Here is a 23778-nt window from a genome sequence, read left to right as displayed (position 1 = left end):
TTGTAACATTTTCCCCATTATCTGAAGCAATTGTTTAACAGCAAGTTTGTCACTTGTATCCCCATCACACAGTTTATGGTTCTGTGACTTTCTTAATTTTACTTCTGGCTTAAACCTCTGTTTCATGCTTTCCATACATCCCTTATTTAATTTATTTACACTTGTTCTTGGTGTTATAGGTGGTTTTACTTTATTATTGAAGCCTATTTTCAAAATGTAGTTATCATGAACATTCTTTACTTCATCAATTTCCATTTCCTGTTCTATTTCTATTTGTTCTGTTGAATCACTTATTTCAGCATTTACATCTAACCTATTTTGCTCGTCCTTGGAGTCAGAAGCAGTCGACTGTCGGTCTTTATCAATAGAAGAGTCGGAATCATATTCCATTTCGGATTGTAAATCTCGATCATTTATATTAGTTAACGTTAAAGTTTCATTATTATTTAGATTTTCTTGTTAATCTCGATCATTTATTTTAGGTAACGTTAAAGTTTCATTATTATTTTGATTTTCTAGTGTATTTTCAATATCCGCGTGGTTGTTTAAAGCACGCGCGCGAATTCTTCTTCTAAGTTCTTGCAACGGAATATCGTCCTCATCCGAAGAATTATCGCGTTCAACTCTCTTTTGACTTACCAGTCTCTGTAATGCCGTTTCTCCTTCCTCGTCCGAATGTTCTAGTGTATTTTCAATATCCGCGTGGTTGTTTAAAGCACGCGCGCGAATTCTTCTTCTAAGTTCTTGCAACGGAATATCGTCCTCATCCGAAGAATTATCGCGTTCAACTCTCTTTTGACTTACCAGTCTCTGTAATGCCGTTTCTCCTTCCTCGTCCGAATGTTCTTCATCGGACACATTTTCCGGTGGAACTACATACTGTGTTTGTCTTAATACTCGTCCCCCCAAATTTTGTGGTATTTCCCATTCGTCTACTTTAGCATGATGAAGGTGCCTAGCATGAGCTTTAGTTATGGTACCATTAAGTTGGTTTTTAACTATAAAACTTACCGGTCCTGTTTGTTCAATTATGCGGTAATATGGTACCCATCGTTTATCAAGCTTACCTGTTCTGCGATGATTTTTCAAATAGACAGGATCACCAACATGAAAAAATTCTTGCCTACTTCCTTTATCATCTTGTATTTTCTGCTTATGTTTAGCGTCTTTCAGATTTCTATGAACTTGAACAAATGATTTATGTTGTTGTTGTAATGCAACCTGATTCTGATCTTCCCCCATGTACCTTCTTCGTGGTTTTAATATAGTATCTAAAGGTAAAACCACATCTCTATTGTACAACAGGAAAAATGGAGTGTATTTAGTGGACTCATTTACATGAAACCTGATGGCAGCCAAAGTTTGATTTAGATAAAGATCCCAAGTTTGTACATGTACGTCTTCTTGTACCTTTTTAGCCATAACATCATGAAGAGTTCTGTGAAACCTTTCTACCTTACCATTACCCTGCGGATTGTAATAAGAGGTAGTAATATGATGAATGTTAATTCCCGGAGGGTGTCTTTCATTTTTTTATTAACATTTTCAGTACCATTATCTGTCAAAAGTTGTAAAGGACATCCAAAACGAGGAAATATCTCATCCAAAATTATGTAAACTATATTATCAGCTGATTTGTCAGATACACAAAATGCTTCCGGCCAACCTGAGTAAATATCTATCGAGGACACAATGTATTTATTTCCGGAGAGAGTGGACAGGTCAAGTGCAATCTTTGCAAAAGGATAAGGGGGAATTTCCGTTTCTTGTACCAGTGGATGACTTTTTCTGGAACTTCTAGTTTGACAAATTATACATTGTTCAATGTAATGCATTAACTTTTTGTATAAATTCGGTATATAATACTTTTGTCTTATTGTATCATAAGTTTTGTCTACTGCCATATGTTCTAAGTTGTCATGATATTGTTTTAAAGTAATTTCTTCTAATGCTTGCGGAACATATAACCGTAGTCTTGGAGATTCGGAATCTCCGTATGCCAAATAATATAAGAGTCCTTCAATTTCTAAAAACTTTTGTTCTTCAAATCTCTTTCTTTTAATTTAACAATTTGTTCATCTGATTGTTTTAATTCTTGAACATTGATATGTTCTGGTAAATCTGAAAATGGCTTAATCAAATCATCAAGTACCTTGAAATCGGAGTTAACTAATAACTTGGATTCAATACGATTGAAATTTATTGCACTGACTTCAAATGTGTTATCATTAACATCCGGTTCATTTTCATCCTTACCTTCTTTATTATCCGGCGTATTAGATGGAAGTCTCGAAAGCAGGTCTGCACAACAATTATGCTAACCTTCAATATACTCAACCTTACAATTGTATCCAGCAAGACTTAATGCCCAAAGTTGTATATTCTTGTTTTGCATATGAGCATCCAATATATATTTTAAGGGTTTGTGGTCAGTTTTAATAGTAAAAGTGGCATTATGCAAATAATGATCAAGTTTTTGTAGTGCACAGTGTATTGCATATGCTTCGCGTTCTATTGTGGACCATTTCTATTGTCTTACTGTGATGTTTTCAAGATTTATTGATACGAAACATTCTTCCTCGATAAGAGGGTGAAAACTACAACAAAACAAAAGGACACATTACAATGACTTTCCAAACACACAGTATAGTAATGGACACTGACAGGAATAGTTTCAACTGAGCAGACTGATAATTTTGCAACAGAATGTTTAAACATGTAATTTTAGCTTTATCTTATGTATAAAACAATTGAAAGTACTTCTTTACTTAATTTACAATCAAATTCTGAATAAAATGATAATTACTTACTCTTTTTTTTTTGGGGGGGGGGGGCTTTAAAAACAAGACAAAACAAATAGCACATGTACTTCTGCTTGGGCGGAAATATAAACAAAACACATATTATCAAAACCCTGAACGGGTACATTTCCGGATTGGGAACACCACACTCCCCCTCTGATTATAACAAAATCACCAAAATCACCAAAAAAAAGGTAAACTGCACACACATATCATATAACAATGCGTACTTCACAGAGTCTTACAATGAAAAGAATGATTACTCGTTAACTTCCAACAGAAGCACAAGGTCCGCTATCGGTCTTACACACAAAACTGGTTTACCATCCCTCACAACGGTTAGTTCCAATTTTTTAACAAGCCCATCTTGACTTTCGAATGTTCGTCGCACAACTCCCACAGGCCATTCATTGCGAAGAGTCTCATCTTTGAGAGAACCACGTCTCCAGTCTTGATGTTTCTAGATTGTTCATGCCACTTTTCGCGTTTCTGTAATTGATGTAAGTATTCTGTCTTCCATCGTCGCCAAAAATCTTCTGCCACATTTTTCCAAGCTGACTTAAGGGCATCCTTTGTACCAAGTGTGGTGGGAATGGCTTGACATCAGGTGAAGTCTTCATGGTAAGTAGCATTGACGGAGTGAGTAGGGGTGGTGAATCTAGGTCACACAACCCATCCATTAGTGGTCTGTTGTTGACAATAGCGCATATTTCTGACATAAACGTAGTAAGTTCCTCATGTGTTAAATCTCTTCCTTGTCATTGCAAAAACATGGCATTCAATATACGCTTCACTGTTCCAATAAGTCTTTCCCACACTCTACCCATGTGTGAGGCATGTGGAGGATTAAACTTCCAAGTAGAACGACTGTTGGAGAGAAAGTCTAACACTGGTCCCTTCTCAATAAACTCTGCGTCAATAGTTAGATCTTCCAATGCACCCACAAAATTAGTTCCACGGTCTGAGCGGAATTGGATCACAGGTCCACGTATGGCAACAAAACGTCTAAGAGCATTGATGAATGATGAACTGATAAGTTGCTCTATGATCTGGATGTGAATCGCTCTGGTGACTAGACAGGAGAATAAATGACCCCATCGTTTCTGATTGGCGCTTCCTCCTCTCGTGCGACGGAATGCAACCATCATCGGACCTAACGTATCAACACCTACGTAGGAAAAGGGCGGACTGGGTTTGCAGCGATCTTCTGGAAGATCTGCCATCTTTTGTTGACTGAGTTAACCTCGAAGCTTGCGGCAAACCACACACTTGCTGATGAAAGATGAAACCATCCTTTTCAAACCAACAACCCAATACCCTGCTGCACGCACAGCACCCTCAGTAAAATGGCGTCCCTGGTGACATACCTTCAGATGAAAATAACCAATAAGCAGGTGAGTGATATGGTTGTTTTTGGGTAAAACAATCTGGTTGCGCTGTAGTCCATTAAGTTCAGCATCATTCATTTTGTTCAATCTTCCACCAACTCTAAGAAGACCTTTACTGTCCAACACTGGGGAGAGAGATTTGATGGTACTGTTGTGTGGAATTCTGCCAGACTCTTTTATGCACTTGAGTTCTTCCATGTAACTGTCTCTTTGAAGACATGCAATTATTGCTAATTCACTGTCTCTCAGTAACTTGGGATAATCAAATCGAGTAAAGGAACGTTCATCCTTATGTTCACTACGTCCAACCTTTTGTTTACTGTAGGCCCAATACTTAATACGAGCAACTGTACGCACTAGTCTATTCCAGGACGAAAATCGTGATAATCGGTTGGTGAATGGTTCTGTCTTACTAGGACTGTCTTCTGTATCCACCTCTTGTTTGCAGCACACCACTTCAGGCCTAATTTCAGCATCCTGTTCTGGATCAATAAGTTTGAATTCAGATTTGATTGGCACTTCGAACGACTCCCCTGGGCCATAAAGCCATGCTGAATCTTCAAGCTGTGACGCATCAATACTACGAGTAGCAACATCTGCAGGATTATATTCTGTTCTGACAAAATTCCATTGAGATGGTTGGCTAAAAAGACGTATTCTCCCAACACGGTTAGCGACGTGTATGTAAAATCTTCTTGTTTCATTGGAAATATATCCAAGCACAACTTGACTATCAGTAAAGAAGAGAAAGTTATCCTGAGGAATCTTCAGTTGATCTCGAATGTTTTCTGCAAGTACAGTTGCACACAATTCCAAACAAGGAATTGTGTGCCCATTCATCGGGGCAAGTTTCGCTTTACCCATCAGAAAGCTGGTTGTAGATTTTCTCCCATTATACAACTTGAGGTATGCAACTGCTGCCACTGCATTCTTTGAAGCATCTGCGAATACCAACACCTCCCTATGGTTAGCATCCTCAAAGGAGATGTTGCTGTACATCCTGGGTATGCGTAGACTTTCAAGATAGCTTAATGAGTCCATTCATGAGATCCATTTGTTGTAGAGTGGTTCTGGTAAGGAGTCATCCAAATCAGTTTTGCTGGTCACAGACATCATTTCACGAAGTAAAAGCTTTCCTTCGATGACGACAGGTTGTAAGAAGCCAATAGGGTCGAAGACGCTATTGATAACAGATAAAAGTCCACGTCGAGTGTAGGACCTTTCAGCAGAGTTGACCTTGAAACAATCTGTGTCTGTATTCCAAAGTAGCCCTAGACTTCCCTGGGTTGGAAGAGTAGCTTTTCCTAAATCAAGGTCTTTAAAGTCTTTTTACAGGTCTCCCGACTCCAGCGCATTAAGTACTCTCCTGTTGTTCGAAGCAAACTTGTGAAGCCGTATGTTGCCGTTATCATGCAGGGCTTGCTTCGTACGAAGTACCAGGTCCACGGTATTCTCAACAGTTTTGCAAGAGAGTAACCCATCGTCAACATAGAAATTATCTCCGATGAGATTCTTTACATCATTGTCAGCGGTTTGCACCACTTTTCTGAACCCATAGTTTGCCACTGCTGGTGATGCCGTATTACCAAAGACGTGCCTAGTCATTTGATAATCTACAAAGGGCTTATGAAAGTTGTTATTCTGGTGCTATATAAATCGCAAATAAGAACGTTGTTTTTCAGGAACTTTAAAATTGTAAAACATGTGTTGAACATCCATGGTAATGGCTACCTTTTCCTTACGGAATCGACGGAGAATGCCAACCAAGCTGTTAAGCGTGTCAGGACCTTGAAGAAGCACTGAATTTAATGACACATCTTGATATTTTGCGGATGAGTCAAATACCACACGTATGCTCTCAGGTTTTTTGGGATGGAATACAGCAAACATTGGTAAGTAACATCTCTCGACACTAATAGGGAGTTCTGGAGCTAATTCAGCATGTTTGTTCTGAAGAAGCTTTTCTACAAAGTCAATCACTTGTTTCTGCTTTACGGCATTTGAACGTAAGTTGCCATCAAATGATTTGGCTCTACGCAAAGCCATGGACTGGTTATCTGGTAGAGGTTGTCTACTGTCCCGAAAGGGTAACGGTGCCTCCCAAAACCCATCACTAGATCTATGGAAACTTGAATCCATGATGTGAAGACACTTCTTGTCTTCTATTGATAGGCCTGGTTTCTCATCACACTGTAAACGCTCGAAGATATCTGAGTGACACTCCTTACCCAAGATCTCACTTTCACAGGGAACCACATGTGAGGCTCTTCCATTGGGTAATATGGAGGTCTTCAAAACACCAATGATCTCAGGTTGATGGGCCTTGCCTAAGCAAACATTTCCTATAATCACCCAACCCAGGGGTAGTCTTTGACCAACAGGCAATCCATCTGCTCCTATTCTTTGATCCAATACGTGGTGTGCAGATATTAGATCACGACCTATCAAAAATTCAATGTTAACACTCTCGTCAATCCCAGGGATACATTTCTCTATTTCCTGTAAGTGAGGATAACTTTGAGCGACAGCCTTAGAAGGTATTTCATTTCTGTTGTCTGGTATCTCATTGCATTCAATAAGACTTGGTAGTGTGAGCGTGCATGATCCATCTAATGTGCGTACAACAAATCCTGATGCTCTTCGTCCAGACGTTACAGATCTCCCGGTACATGTTGACAGCACGTATTCCATCTCTGGGCCATGTGTGTTGAAAGCATCAAAAAATGAGGATGATGCCAAAGATCTGTTGCTTTGGTCGTCTATCAGACAGTAAATTTTCGCTCTCGATAATGTTCTCCCTCTGGAAACACATTCACTAAGACAATTTTTGAACATGATTTGCTAGTGTTCTGAGGCATGTTACATATTTCTGTGCAGCACGAATTCACATCCAACTGCTCCCCCTCATGGACTTTCCTTGGTGTGAAGTCTGGATGGAGAACGGTTACATGTTCAGTAGAGTCACACACTTCACATTTTACAGACTCATGACAGTTCTTTTTCAAATGGCGTCTCTGACCACAACATTTCAGACAATATCCTTTCTTGAAAAGAAAGTATGTTCTCTCTCTGTAAGTTTTTTTCTAAAGTTTTTGACAATCTCGGAGAGCATGGTTTGAATTTCCACCATGAATGGGACAACGAATGTAAGAAATATCACTGTCAGCTTCAAATCCCCGTTGATCCGGGGCTACGGTTGTTTTGTGAACAGATATGTCTGACCTTTGAACTGGCTTTCTTTGTGGTGTATGGTGAACTGTAGGATTCTGAGGGAGGTTGTCCATTATCAAGCTTGGGTCATTTCTAAGTCGAGCGAGATCTTTCAAGAAATTCACAAATACTGAGAAATTCACATGAGACACCTTGTTGTTGATTTTGTACTTGTCACATGTTGTCGCCCATTTCTCTCGAAACCGCTTCGGTAGTTTTCTAACAAAGTCGTTTATTCCAGTAGAGGAGTCAAATTATGCAAAGGCTGATCCAAGGGAATCGTCGCCCTTCAGTGATTCCACTTCAGCTGCAAGGTCAAACAGATCAAAATAGCGTTTTCTGTCATTCTCAGTTAGTGAGGTAAAACTAGCTATTCGCTGTTTCATGGAGTGTTCAACAGTTTCTGGGCTTCCATACTCCAGGGCCAGTCTCTCCCATATTTGAGATAGGGCTCTTTCCGGATTTCGAGCGTTCGTAGATCTTCACACTGCACTTTACACACTTGTCCAAGATTATTCAGTAGTAGATCAAGTTGCTCAAAAGTAGTTGAATTGATGTCATTCATTACATTTAGACAACTGTGTTTCCAGGTAATATACCGTCCCGGTTCACCATCGAATTTCCAAAGTCTCTGTGGAACCATCTGGTTTTTTGTAAAAGCCTTAGCCAGATCAAAGGTATTGTTCTGTTTTACAACCGGAGGAACAACTGGGTTCAATGAATTCCGTTGGGGTTCAGACTCAGGGTTGTTGTGTGTGTTTGCCATTGCTGCAGATGGTATGTATTCATTAACCACAGGATCAGGTGGAGGGATGTCTATTTTCACATTCTCCATCACATAACGCTCTGTCAAATCAGGGTGATCTTGACTTTCATGATGACTTTCATATTCAGCGAAAACACTTTCTTCGACATCCGAAAAATCCAAGACTTTCCGCACAGCATCCAGTCCTTGCTTAGCTGCTTCTAATTCTTTCTTGCAAGTCAAAACAGTTCTACTGGCCTTGATAGCAGCTTCTTGTTTGATTAACTCTGCCTCTTCTTCAGCATATTTCATTCGTGCACGAGCTTGTTCGACTTTGGTAGTATGTTGAATAAGAGTCTGAGTGAGTTTGGAACTAACTCTTGATAAGCTTGACTTGCCTGCTTTGCTGCCTTTGGATGCAAAGAGTTTAAGTGCGAGGTAAACACTGCTACAGAGTTTGCCACAGATGATGAAATTTCTTGTAATGAATTCATTTCAGTCTCACTCTCTGCAGTTCTGTGATCTTCTAAAAACTGTCTGTATGTTTGTACAGCCTTATCGTATCTTTTAAAAAGTTCACTTATCTGTTCTTCTGTTTTCTCGACTGCAGAGATATTTACACCTTGTTCCATGCATTGCGATGCAAAACAGTCAATGTTTCTCTTCAATGCAGCTATTTCTGTTGTGTGACGAGACACGGATTCATCGAAGAGTTCCTTACCCGCACTGGTCATGATTCTCTGTTTCCTGAGCCCTTGCGCCATAAACGATCGTGTAGCCAAAACCAGGATTTTTTACTGTGATGGTTTCAAGATTTATTGATACGAAACATTCTTCCTCGTGAAGAGGGTAAAAAAAACTACAACAAAACAAAATGACACATTCCACTGACTTTCCAAAACACACAGTATAGTAATGGACACTGACAGGAATAGTTTCAACTGAGCAGACTGATAATTTTGCAACAGAATGTTTAAACATATAATTTTAGCTTTATCTTATGTATAAAACAGTTGAAAGTACTTATTTACTTAATTTACAATCAAATTCTGAATAAAATGATAATTACTTACTCCTTTGGGGGGCTTTAAACCCAAGACATTACAAATAGCACATGTACTTCTGCTTGGGCGGAAATATAAACAAAACACATATTATCAAAACACGGAACGGGTATATTTCCGGATTGGGAACACCACACCTACTAAGTTTGTGGGAAAGATAATAAATGGGTTTCTCCTCTCCCTCATCTGTTTTCTGTGTTAAGCAAGCCCAAATACAATTGTCACTAGCATCAGTATACAATACATACAGTTTGTTGACATCGGGGTATGCGAGTAAAGGTACTACTGTTAAACTTTCTTTAAGAAAATCAAAAGCAAGTTGACATTGTTCTGTCCATTTGAATCGGGAATACTTACGTGTAAGATCTATCAGTGGTTCGGCAATCTTAGAAAAGTTTGGTATAAAATGACGATAATAAAAAAACCTCTAACCTCTCTTACTGTACCTGGTGCTGGTAGTGTTTGAATAGCTTGTACTTTCTTTTGATCTGGTTTAACACCTTCTGAACTTATTACAAAACCTAAATATTCTGTTTTCTGTTGGAAAAACTTACATTTCTTTAATTTTAACTTGAAACCATGTTCACGAATTCGACGAAATATCTCCTGAATGTGCTTTTGATGTTCCCTGGCAGTTTTCGAAAATATAAGAACATCATCAAGATACGCGGTCGCGAATTTCTCACATCCCTGTAAAACAATGCTCATTTACTCCTGAAATACTGCTGGCGCATTACTTAAACCAAAGGCATTCTATTACACTGAAACAAACCTTTATGAAACGCAAAAGCCGTCTTTTATTTACTTTCTTCATCTAACTGAACTTGCCAATACTCACTCTTTAAATCAAGTGTTGTAAAATATTTAGATTTATCTAATAAACTTAAAATATCTTCAATGAGGGGTAACGGATATGACGCAGGTGTAACAATTTTATTTAATGACTGGACGTCTACACACATTCTTTGAGTTCCATCTTTCTTTCCCACAACTACTAACGGAAATGACCATGGTGACTGCGATCTGGTGATTTTTTTTGCAGCCAACATTTCATCAATAGCTTTATCAATAGTTTGTCTTTTATTCAACGGAGTGCGATAAGGTCTATTCTTAATAGGAGGATGATTTCCCGTTTCAATTTTCATTTTAACAGTTTCAGTATGCCCCAACCCAATATCATGTTTTGCAAATAAATCTTTATTGACTTGAACTATTCCCAAAACACAAGATTTATATTCTGCCGGCTCGTCATCTCTTTAAAATCTTCTGAATAACTGGAAATATTGTTGGATAAATTAATGTTATTTATCTCGCTTTTGTTCGCAGATTTTACTTTTCCGATAACAAATCCTCGTTTCAACGCGTACGCTTTGTTAGAGCGATTAACAACTAAAATTGAAACTTTACGCGTTTTCCTGACTCTATCTACTGAATCTTTTATAAATAACCCTGATTCATCATTAATGCATTCATCAATGATTTGAATCTCGATTATATCACCCTATTTTCTTTGAAAACCTGAGCTTAATTTTGCATGACAGACCACTGCTGTTTGTGGTTTAATTACAAGTTTTTTATTTATTCTCACCAAAGATGAATTATGTATATCTTCTTGTAATTTAACATATGTTTTTCCAATTCTTAAACACCCCAAATCAAAGTATATCCTTACTCCATTCATTCTTAACCAATCTCTTCCTATAATGACGCATCTATTAAGCCCTTTCCGTTACAAAGAAATTATGAGACAGTGGAAGCCCATTCATTTTAAAGGAAAAATTAACTCTACCTACAACTGAAAGTGATTCACCATTTGCCGCTTGTAAATAAGGTTTTTGATTTTTATTTACTTTAGGTGAAAAGCTTAAACTGTTGTACATTTTTCTACTAATTAGTGATACTTCAGCCCCAGTATCAATTATAGCCCTAAATTAATTTTTCCCAAATTTAACAAGACAAGAACTCGGATTCCCAGTTAAACTAATTTTATATACAATTTTTTTATCTCATTTATTTATTCTCTCTTCATCGGCTTCATCATGTAGAGAGACACTTAGTTTTCCCGTTGTTTTGAATGTCGCCAAGAATTGTACGGGGGTTTGCATGCATTTTGATAACTAAAAGGCCTCCTCCCTTTATACATTTCAGGACAATTTCTACGAACATGACCGTATTGTTCACAATGCCAACACTATAAATGACACCTTTCTCGTTCTAAATCATTTGAAATTTCTCCTACATGTACCCTGGATCTTTGTTGATTAGGATTTGATTTGTTGGCTGAAACTTGAAAAGGTCAACATTTTGCTCTGTGCCCAATTTTTCTACACCTGTGACATCGTTGATTTCGAAAATGATCAATGTCCATTGGTTCCTCTCTTCGAAAAATGGTTGAATTCATTTCAGGGAATTTTAATAAAAAAATTATTTCCTACTGTACTAGTGGAATTTTGACAAAAGGACATATTTCGATCTTTAAGCGACCTTTAAGCTATATGTGTTGCTTAAAGGTGGCTTAAAGAAAGCGTAAAGATGGCTAAAAGGCAGCTAAAGGACTATCTTTAAGCCACCTTTAAGGACAACGTATAGGTCCTTAATGTCCAAACTTTAAGCCACCTTTAAGGTACCTTTAAGCCACCTTAAACCCACCTTTAAGCCATTAAAAAAAATAATTTAATAGTGCTTAATTTGCCAACAAAATGTAGTAACACTATGATAGAAAAGGTATTAAAAACATTTTTTGTTCTAGAAAATCAAATGGGAAAAAAAAGCAAAAAAAAAAAAAAAACAATCGCCCACGGCAAGAAATGAACGCGGGACCCTTGTTTTAATACTAGCATCTTCACACTTCCTCTACGCCACGGTAACTTTCTTGTTAGTGAATGTTTCTATATCCTGTATATAATTGGATATTGAATCAATTTATTGAATGTATTTTGACAAACAATTGACAAACCATTCAGTTTGTAACAATCAATTATATCTAATTTATAAATTACATGCATGCATGTATTTAGAATGAAATACGGAACTTGGTCTTCAGAGAAAAAAAATATTATACGTATATGGAAATCGTTAGGCTCACTAGTAGTGTGTATGTGACAAATATTTACTGTTATACACTATACGTATATTTAAATAATTAACCCCTATTTATGATCTCTGGTACATTAATTAATAAGCCTCAAGATTTTACTCTTACAAACATGTATCGTTAATTTGTAGACGTAAAATTTTTGAAACCCAGAGTTAGGAAATAATACTTTGAAAATGAATTACAAATGTAAATAAACTTTTATTCACTAGACTTATCGTATACTCGTACATTCCAAGATTTCAACGCCTTTAGAAACCCTAACGTGCACCTTGGCACACGACACACCTGTTGCGTATATCTTGTATATATATTCTGTGTCAGTTCCAGGGATTTTTTAAAGTTGGACAAACAATAGACTTTAATTAGGTATACACAAACATGCACCTGGGCACACGACACAACTGTTGTGTATATCTTGTATATTCTGTGTTAGTTCCAGGGGTTTTCTTCAGTTGGACAAACAATAGACTCTAATAAGATATACACAAACGAACAAAACTATGTCTAGACAAACAAAGCAGTAATATCCTGCCCAATATAACAAAGGCATTTGAGATTTTTTTCATCTTAAACATGTATCTAGCAGTTCTAGAATTAGATCTAGATATTTCACCGATTAATTTATAATAGGAAACAAACATACTTTAATTAGTTTCATGCACATATTAAGATACAGAGACTGTACTCAACCCTGCAATAATTTTAAAACCAAAAACAAATTATAAAGAATTTTGTAACGGCAATCTGTGTCCATCGGAGCGGTGTTGATGTTAGCGATCTGTGTTTAATGGAGCGACAATTAAAACCGCCTGGAACACCCCCCCCCTTCCTTGGAAATTATATTATCACTGGGAAGACCCCCTCCCATCCCTATAAAAGAGCTTTTGCATTTGATATATCTTTGTATTGTTCAGCTTGATCAAACTTGACTTAAAGGGAACTTAAAGATGGCTTTAAGACAACTTAAAGGGACGTTAATGCCACTTAAAGATGCTTCAAGGTGACTTGAAGAAGTTTGGACATTAAGGACCTATAAGTTCAGTTTAAAGGTGACTTAAAGGTGGCTTAAAGATTGTATATCCTTTAAGCCACCTTTACGCCACCTTTAAAATTGTTTTTTGCCCAGTGATTGTTAATAAATGATCATACTAGTAGATTTAAAATATAATATTTTCACCAAAACACCTATCACGGGTCATATACAATAAAGATATTTTTTTTTTCAATTTTGGATACTTAAAGGAATAGATAGTTACATTGTATGTGAAATGCAAAATTAATTCTCAATTATTTTTATGCTTTACTTGGAAATGTTCCAAACTTATATGTAAGCGAAGGTGTTTTAGTTAAATGTAATTGCATATAATAGCTCAGAATGTCATTGAACATTTCATTTTATTTATCATATCATTTATTATGGCAAAAAATTTTCATAGCAACGGATAAAATTGCATAGCAAATCAATAACATTACATGCATTACATTATAATCAAAGATACTGTTTTTGCGCCATCATGCATTGTACATACAATATCACCCTATATATTTTGATATGTTTTTTGCTGTTTTAGAATGTGACAAAGAATCATATGGTATTGAATGTAATGAAACGTGTGGACACTGTCGTGATAACCAATGCTCTAATGTCAATGGCTCTTGCTTAACTGGATGTGATGCTGGTTATAAAGGGGACTTATGTAAAACACGTAAGTACACATACACCAAGGTACATGCAAAACAAGCAGCTTATTGTTATAAAAACATATTATATGAAAAACAGTACAGATGCGAGTTTATGATAAAACAATTACAGTACGTTGATTTTTTTTTTAATTACGCAGTGCGATTAGAACTAATAACATAAACAGATTAACGGTGATTTGCGGCACCATCTGTAAAATATACATATATATAGATAAATAGATGAATAGATTCATTGTAAATAGATATATGGATGAATAGATAGAACGATTGATGAGTGATTGCATAGATGGAGATTGAAAGATGGATAGATAGATAGATAGATAGATAGATAGATAGATAGATAGATAGATAGATGATAGATAGATAAATAGATAGATACATGTAGGATATTCACGTTTTTGCACGGCATTGTTAGAAATCATATTAATTTCAAATTGTGGATAATAAAGCAAAGAAAGGACAGAGAAATCAAGGTAAGTGAAATAGAACGGAAATAATAAGATCCCTATAGTATTTGTTCTACGTTATCTGCCTTGATTAAAGCCATTGAAAAGAATACAACGTAAGCTGCACACATTTTATATCGTCTTTTAGTTAAAATATATTATATTTTATTTTTAGTGAAGGATTTCAGCAATCAATCAATATCACTTGCGTTGCCGAGGTTAATGATTTGACTCTAGAATATTTTATCATACCTCTGAGAATATTTTTGTGTGTAAGATTACAAGAGATAAAACTGCTATTCTGTTTAACCATGCAATAGTTTCGGTGTTATCTGTCCATGGTGTATAATTACAAGCAATATCATCTTACATATTTTGATATTTTTTTGCCGTTTTAGAATGTGACAAAAGATCGTATGGTAGTGAATGTAATGAAACATGTGGACACTGTCGTGATATAAACCATTGCTCTAATGTCAATGGCTCTTGCTTAACTGGATGTGATGTTGGTTATAAAGGGGACTTATGTAAAACACGTGAGTACACAAACACCAAGGTACAAGCAAAACTAGAAACTTATTATTATAAAAACATATGTGAAAAACAGTACAGAAGCAAGTTTATGATAAAAACATTTACAGCACGTTGATTTTTAAATTCTTTTTGGAATTACGCGATGCGATTAGAACTAATAACATTAACAGATTTACGGTGATTTGCGGCATCAAATGTAACATATACATATATAGATAAATAGATGAATAGATAAGAAGATATATGAATGAATAAATGAATAGATAGGACGATTGATGAGTGATTGCATAGATGGACGACCAACAAATTTGACAAACAGACTGCCGGAAAGATAGATAGATAGAGATAGATAGATATATAGATAGATAGATAGATAGATAGATAGATAGATAGATAGATAGATAGATACATGTATAGGATATTGACGTTTGTGCACTGCATTGGTAGAAATTATATAAATTTGAAATAGTGGATAAAAAAAAAAGGACAGAGAAATCATGGTAAGTCAAATAAAACGGAAATAATATCTTGATAGTATGTGTTCTACGTAATATGCCTTAATTAAAGCCATTGAAAAGAATAAAACCATACAACGTTAGCTGCACACATTTTATATCGTCTTTTAGTTAAAATAACATATACTGTGTTTAAGTGTAGAATTTCAGCAATATATCATTATCACTCTTATAGCTGAGGTTAATGATTTGACTCTGGAATATTTTATCATACCTCTGAGAATATTTTGTGTGTGTAAGATAACAAGAAATAAAACTGCTATTCTGTTTAACCATGAAATAGTTTCCGTGTAATCTGCCCATGGTGTATAATTACTGAAACTATTCACCCACAACATTTGTAATGGTGTAATCCATGTTGCTACATTGAATTCAAAGTTCAGTAACTCTTATTTCTTAACTATATAAAATAATTGCAGACAAATAAATTCTTTTTAGTATAAAACTATTTATTACCTTATTAAAGGAATTTTGTTGTTTTATTAAAAGTTGAATATTTGAGTCTATTTTGAATGTGTTTGCAGTTTTGCTTAACTGTTGAAATTCTACTGAACTGCTGATCAATAGACTGCAATCAATTGGACCGCCGGTCAATAAACTGCAATTTATTGAACCGCACGGTATTTTAGAACGCGGGTATGTTAAGGTTTCCCGATTGATTTCACAGGAATTTGATTTTTTTTTCAGCTGTCAGGAAACATGCATCGTAACGTTAAGAGTGGATTTTGTTGAGCATTTATAAAACTGATTGTTTTCTTTACATAGACAATATTTTTGATACTAATGATATCAATTCATTATTATCAATGGTAAGTATCAAATGATCAGCAGCTTTAAAGCTTCGTATAAGGTAAATGACTATTATTAAGCTAATGGTATGGACCCCCCTTCTCTCTCTCTCTCTTTCTACGCCGTTGTACACTAATATGGAGATGTGTGTATCAACTTTGGCGCAAGTGAAAGATTAAAACAATCATTATGTAGTATAGTGCATAATGACATGGAAATCTTATGTAATATGCCAGTTGTAAACCCTAAATACTAAAAACGGAATTAAGTAATGAAACAATTATTAAATGCCGGAACAGTCGATATACCAAAACTGTTTCCCTTGGAGCAGGGAACAGGTCAGTATGATTTATTACCTTCGGCCGTTGGCTCGGGCAATAGATCATACTGAGCTACTCCCTACACCTCGGGAAATTTTTTTGGGTCTATTGACTGCTCAATAATTAAACAATTGTATAATATTTACTAGCCATTCAGACAATAGCACGTTTATTGTTCCCCTCGATAGCAACTATTTTTTCCGACTTCGCCTCGTGAAATTCGTGGTGGAAATTTAAATTTGATATCGTCCTCATATCAGGTAAATACGTATTAAACATACATGTATGTTTACACTCTTTGATCCGGTACTATTATCTACCGCTTGCATACGAATCAACTTAATTTACGTTATTCAATATTGTAAGATGGTTTTTCAAACTAAACAGTATTTTCATGTACAATTAAATCGTGCAAAAACAAAGAAGAAGACCACGAATGGTACATGTAATGCACAAGGTAACATTTTACAACAGTTTAGCTGCAAAACTTGTAATGGTGACAGCTTGGGAAAAGGTATGGTAAGAATATTGTTTTATTATTTTAGCATGATCAGATTTAAAGTGATATTTTGGAAACAAAAACAAGATATTTTGTTAAATAAAAAGGAATATGAAGGATGAACTTATAACATATCATATTGAGCATTGCGACTAAAACGCAAACAAAAAAGTAACAAACCTAAACCGCAGTTGATATGTAATGTACATATTGGACAGTTAGGATACTTAAATAATGTGATATCAAATGTGACATGTTGATGGTTAAGGATGTCATTGTTTGACGTTGATATTATTTTGTTTTGACCTCAGCCAACTTGTTTTACTTCTAACGGTTTTAATGATATATCCCGATTTATATAAATAAAAAAAACCTTTGTTAAACCACATGGGTAATAAAACGCGAATGGTTGATTTACTATACTTATGTTTTGGTTTTTTTTGTCATACGCACGGGGGTATTTTTAAGAGATTCAAGCGTACTGAGTAATTGTGTAAATTCCCCCATGCATTAATTACCACTTTTACTATAGACTTCAAATTATTGTTATGTTTTCTTTTTCTCAGATGACTTATGATCGTCTGAATCGGAGGAAATATTTTTGGAACCGGATGGTGATATTTTTTTTTTTACAAAAATGAAATATTTTGATTTTATCATTAACAGTAATATATTTTAAACAAGAATCATAATTTAATCTAACCTAATTATAGGAACAGTGATCATTTCTTCTTACTTACCTGACACATTTTGCAATTTGCTTACAGGGAGACCAGGTGTCCTATACATGTGGAAATATGAGAAAGATGTTTTAAGGAATGCTAAGAAGTAATTACCACATAAAAAATACCAAGTAAGTTACCTAGAATAATAGTGTTTCGAAAAAAGGAACATTATATAGAATTTAGTTATAAAAAGAGCAATACGAATAACAAATCAAATGGAACTTTTACGGTGAAAAAAAGGACAATTGAGATTCTTATAAATTGTGTAGTATATACCTATATTTATGTTTCTTTAAATTGTCTGTGTCAGTATGTGTTTGCTTTTTGATAAGTGTACGTATGTCATGCAGGTATAACAATTCGGTTATATCTTTACTAAGGTCAAATGCAGATGGAAAGTCTAAGGTTATAATTCCACAACGAAACCCAAAGAAGACTAGTTCATAAACCTCCTGAGTAGAAAGAATCATACAGTACTGACGTCATTCAAAAGTACCGCGTTGATTTAGAGACATCTAAAGAAACATATGTCATGCAATCTCATTTGATATTCAGCAAATTTTAATCTAGCAGTTGTATGGTTACAAGAATGTTAACGCTACACATAATTATGAAACTGTTTCGTATGATCATACTAGCTATATGTTGATGGATCCTTTTAAATACTTATTTTCTTGGAACTTTTGCAGCGAAATAAAAGAAAAATTGAGATATATATTTACATTTTGTAAGCATATATATGTAATGATTGTTTTTAAATATTAATGTTAGCATTTGTATTTTAATTAGCGTACTTATATTTTGCAGGCATGAGTCTACCGAATTGTCTTTACAAATGTCCAAATCAGGTGGAATTTCTAGAGTACTCAATGACATGTTTTCGTGAAAAATTATATTTAAAACTGGTCTAATTTGCTCTTGTGTCTTGTGCCCCCCTTCAGGCCAACCCGTCCAATAAGAAACAGTCCTTTGTTTTAGCCTATGTTTACTTGTTTATTAGAGATTTAAAGATATATTGAACCTATCATGATTAAGGAGTTTTTGCAAAGTCTTTTTTTATTTTATTTTCTATTTATTTTTTTTATAGGAACCAAATTTAAGAGAATGTAGTTTGTTTAAATCCATTGATATTACTTTAGAAGATGTAGTTTTATATAACTTAAGATGTACTAGTACTTTTATATATTAATTTGTGATTCTATAATATGATTTCAAATAGACAAACTGATCTGCCAAACAGAAATACATTTTTTTAAAGGTACCTGCAATTAATGGTACATGAATAATAAAAAAATGTTTTTATGATAAAATTGTTTTTTGATAAAACAACAATTTTGCTTTTATATTCCCTGTAATTTCTGTTTCGTTTTATGATACTGTGCGTTGTGAAAGTGAAGGATCACGCTTTTTTTAAAAGGGAAGATTATTAGGAATTATTGAAAAACAATTAAGAAATATCTAAAAACCTTTTCTCAATAACCACACTTCTATGTAAAATGTTGACTTGACACCCCCCTCCCCCATTGTGGGCCCATCCTAGCCCGGGGGTCATGATTTTCAAAACGTTGAATCTAGAGTAGCTGAGGATGTTTTCACACGAGTTTCAGCTTTCCTCACCAAATGATTGTTGAGAAAAAGGTTTTTAAATATTTAAATAGTAAATTTTTAAAAATATCCTTCTCAGAATCGTATCAGCAAGGAAAGAAGAAACTTTTGTGGAATCATCCTCAGGTATTGGATATTCAAAGTTCTGGGGTGAATTTTTCAAAGGAATATACAGAGTAAATCTTCTCAACATCTAATCAGATAGGACGGTTGAAACTTCTGTGGAAGAATTCTCAGATTTAAGGTAGTGTAGATTCAAAGTTGTGAAAATGATGAACCCCAAGGGTAGGTTGGGACCACAATTGGGGTGGGGGGTCGAAATTTTACATAAACATATATGGAGTAAATCTTTAAAAAATCTTATCGGAAACTAATCAGCTAGGAAATGTGAAACATTTGTCAAAGCATCTTCATTTAGTGTAGATTTAAAATGGTAAAAATCATGACCCCTGGGGAAAGGGTTGGGCCACAATGCTGGGATAGTTTTCAAAGAAATATATAGTGTACATCTTTGAAAATAATCTTCTCTGAAAATAATCAGCCAGAAAATGTTTTGATTATCACACTGGGGGTCAAATTTTTACTTAGGAATATTTTGAGTAAATCTTTCAAAAACATCTTCTCTGAAACTTATCAGCAATGTGTTTCTTTTAGATTGCTTAAATTTTGTTCCCTGGAGGATTTTGTGGTCTCACAAGGGGTTCAGAGTTCCATGAAGTTTCATATACTTTATATAAGTAATTGTTTAAGATCTTGAAAACTGCAATGCGCAACATGTATTATTACTATAAAGTCATTCTTTTCGAAGAGAGACTTGTGATAATAAACATAAGAATATTCCGGGGATGGGGATTTTTATTAACACATTATCTTCATGTGTCATACTACATTGTTCAGATGGTTTATATTATGACTCAATTAACCTGTTTTATCATACCTATTGTTCCTCAGGTGAGCGATGTGGTCCATGGGCCTCATGTTTGACACATATTACAGAGGTTAAATAACAAACCAATGACGTGTGTATACATTTTCTTTCTCATTACCTCAGTTATTCTAGTCATATCTTTACAAAATGGTATTGAGATATTGATAACCAGTGTATCTTTATCAATTATTTGTTGTGGTTCTTTTTTTTTATTTGTAAAACTCTTACTAAATGAATAAATTTTTACACTGAAATATGTCCATTATATAGTGTCAGTAAATTAAGAGTTGTTAATCAGCTGCGTTATTAATTTGATGGGGATCAAATTGCTCAAAATATTACGACACATGTATTAGTAATGGTAAGACAAGAGTGGCTACCAAAGTTGGATACTTTTAAAACTTACTTGAAGAGAATAATAGCTCTGTGGCTCTTGAAATGAGTTTAACTATTTTTTAAGATTAAAAATAGATTTTGAATTTAAACAAAATAACAACCTTTTACAAAATATGTATTACATGGCTTGATTCGATAAAAGTTGATGAACGTTTTAGATGGTTTTGTTTCGATTTGTTTTGTTTTCGTTTGTGTGGGTTTTTTTTATTTGTTGTATTTAGCTTTTATTTCAATAGTCTTTTATTCGTTAAAGAATTTTAATATCGTAAATGTATAATAAACACTATCAAAAACGTTGTACCAGGTTTTTGAGTGTCTGTTGTATTTTGCAAATATGGTATGCCAATTTAATTATAATTGTAAATTAAACGGAGGAGGTAATTAGGTAATACGACTGCCAACATATATATCTTAAATTAAACCCTTGACAGTATCTACTCAACGTTCTTAAAAATGAATTGAAATCATAATATATGACATGTGACAAATTATAGCAGACTTTATTAACGCCAATCATAATATGTGTTGAGCATAAAAACATAAAACATAAAGAAACCAAAACAAATAAATAAAAAAAATACTTGTTATGTTTTATGTTCTAGAGTCAAATGTATATATTTTATTATCTTGTGCGCTCTTCAGATTCCTCTGCAGATTGATATGCCGAGCGATCTGCTATGGATATGTACATGTACATTCGTGTAACACCTCAATCATACAATCATTCGTAGAATTAGGGTACAATTTGTGAAAGCTACAAACCACAAGGCAACAATATTCGGAACGGAAATTGCTAATTAAATATTACCAAGGTAATTATACACTGGTGAGGTTTACCTACATGTGAATGATATTGTATAAAAGAATAAAGTTGTCAAGTTTCTAAATTAAAATGTGACGAATTAATACTTGATATTATGGGGGTCAATTAAGAAAAGGTGAATCAAATGTTTATCAATTGGCGTAATTGTTTAATTTTTAACTCCGTCAACCTGCAATACATATTGAATCAGCGGTTATACCTCTTTTGTTTATAAAAGAAGAAATTCATTACAAATAATTAACAGATATCACTAATTTAAGACGACTCGTTCTTGGGAACCAATCCTATCGCATTAACATATGTGCCAACAAAAGATATAACTATAAGTTGTTGAACTTGTTTATCAATTGTTGTAAAATAAAGTTCAGGTATAAAAAGGAAAGGTTAGAAAAATATTATTAAATTCGGAACTATTGATATACTGTTAATATCATATAAAACGTCAACCATGATATAAGTTGAGCATAAAAACATAAAACATGAAAAAAACAATAACGTGTAATGTTGTATTTAGTATAGACTTGTGCATACACATATACAGTTTATTATCGTGTGCGCTCTGCACATTCCTCTGAATATTGATATGTCGAACGACCTGCTATGGCTATGTACATGTTTATTAATGTAACACACCAATCACGTAAACAATTGCAGATATTGGTGGTCAATGTTTTGAAGATACAAACCATAATTAACTCAGTTTGGAACGGAGATTGCTAATTAAACATTACCAAGGTAATGATGCATTGATAAAATGTTCTCGTGTGAATAGAATACCGCAGTAAAATGTCTTATTAAAGATAAGACCAAAAAAATGTTGATAATGTGGTGATCAATTAAGAAAAGGTTTAATTGTTAACTCTAACAACCCGCAATACATACTAAATCGGAGGTTATACCTTTGTTGTCTATAAATGGAGAAGGTTCATTGCAAAAAGATACCTCTTATCTGAAAAGACTTGTTTTGATGAAACGACCCATTGCACTAACATTAGTGTCAACAAAATATATCAAAATAAGTAGAAAAACTTGTTTATCAATCGTTGTAAAATAATGAAGTTCAGGTTCAGGTATAAGAAGAAATAAAAGTTAGGAAAATATCATTAAATTTAAATTTATTTATGTATTATTAACTGAGGAGCGAAGCTTTCTAGATAAAAACATGTGAAGTTCTCAATAAGTATGTTTTAATCAATCAATAAAGTACAACAATCACTATCGTTCAAGTATCTTATCTATGAAGGTAATTGACTTTAGATTTCTTGAATTCTAAAATGTTTATGGTTTTTTTTGTCATTACATACGCTATTAACATGGTTACACTAAGCTTATTGCAAGTGTGATTATTGATACATACCACAAATCTGATTTGACTGTCAAGACACGTTTGCCAAATGCCTCATAGTATGTCAAGTTCTTAATAAATCCCTTTATTTTCTGCTAATATATCCTTATCTAATTTGTGTTTAACAGTGCATATCTTTCCTATTTAACCACGGAATGCAATGACAAATAAACACAAAAGGGGTACATTATCCTAAATACATTTTGGTTTTTTTTTTACAACAAAAGAACAAACTTTTACAAAGACACAAGTTAATAGGTGGTAAAGTTACCGTTAATATGTCCATATAATAGGAAACAAGAAAACGGGTACTGATAAACAAGTTGTACCTCTTAATGACAAGGTATTTAAAATACATAAATGGCACGAAGAAATATGAAAATCTCTCTCTCTCTCTCTCTCTCTCTCTTTCTTTCTTTCTCTCCACGTTATGAAAAACTTGTGTCAATATATTAAGTGATAGGATTTATATGATAAAATGAAAGGAAAATGCAAATATTCTAAAAAAATAAAAGAACAATCTAAATAAATTGATCATCCTTTCAGATATTAAAAAATATAATTAAACAACTCATTTCCGTTTGTTCTAGATGTATGTTTGCCATGTCATGAAAATAAATATTTCCGTTTTTTAAACTTTTTTTTACTTCCCTGTGTTTGTTGACTCCTTGTACAAATCATATCACATTCTTATTTATATCGATGTTCAACATAAATATTTTTAATGGTAAAACGGCACTGTAACAAAATGGTACATATCAATATTTTCTTTAATTTTGTTTATATGTTTCTAATAAATTTTCCTGTATTAGATTGTTCCTTGTACAGCTTCATATATTTTTTT

General features: G+C 34.2%; 1 long non-coding RNA gene and 1 pseudogene across 1 annotated transcript in view; one reads left to right on the top strand and one right to left on the bottom strand.

Annotated features, from left to right (window-relative positions):
* Positions 1 to 20954, top strand: part of LOC128172522 (uncharacterized) — a 42465-nt gene extending 21511 nt beyond the window's left edge. Inside the window, exons 3-6 of the long non-coding RNA XR_008242290.1 lie at positions 13877 to 14011; positions 14854 to 17726; positions 17880 to 17965; positions 18218 to 20954. This is a non-coding gene — a long non-coding RNA (uncharacterized LOC128172522). The remainder of the gene's footprint in view (positions 1 to 13876; positions 14012 to 14853; positions 17727 to 17879; positions 17966 to 18217) is intronic.
* Positions 1 to 23778, bottom strand: part of LOC128174371 (multiple epidermal growth factor-like domains protein 10) — a 346250-nt pseudogene that overhangs the window by 283845 nt on the left and 38627 nt on the right.

The sequence above is a fragment of the Crassostrea angulata genome, chromosome 2 (genome assembly GCF_025612915.1).
Source record: "Crassostrea angulata isolate pt1a10 chromosome 2, ASM2561291v2, whole genome shotgun sequence".
Lineage (NCBI taxonomy): Eukaryota > Metazoa > Mollusca > Bivalvia > Ostreida > Ostreidae > Magallana > Magallana angulata.
The sequence above is the reverse complement of the archived record's forward strand: the minus strand, read 5'-3'. Positions and strand labels throughout refer to the sequence as shown.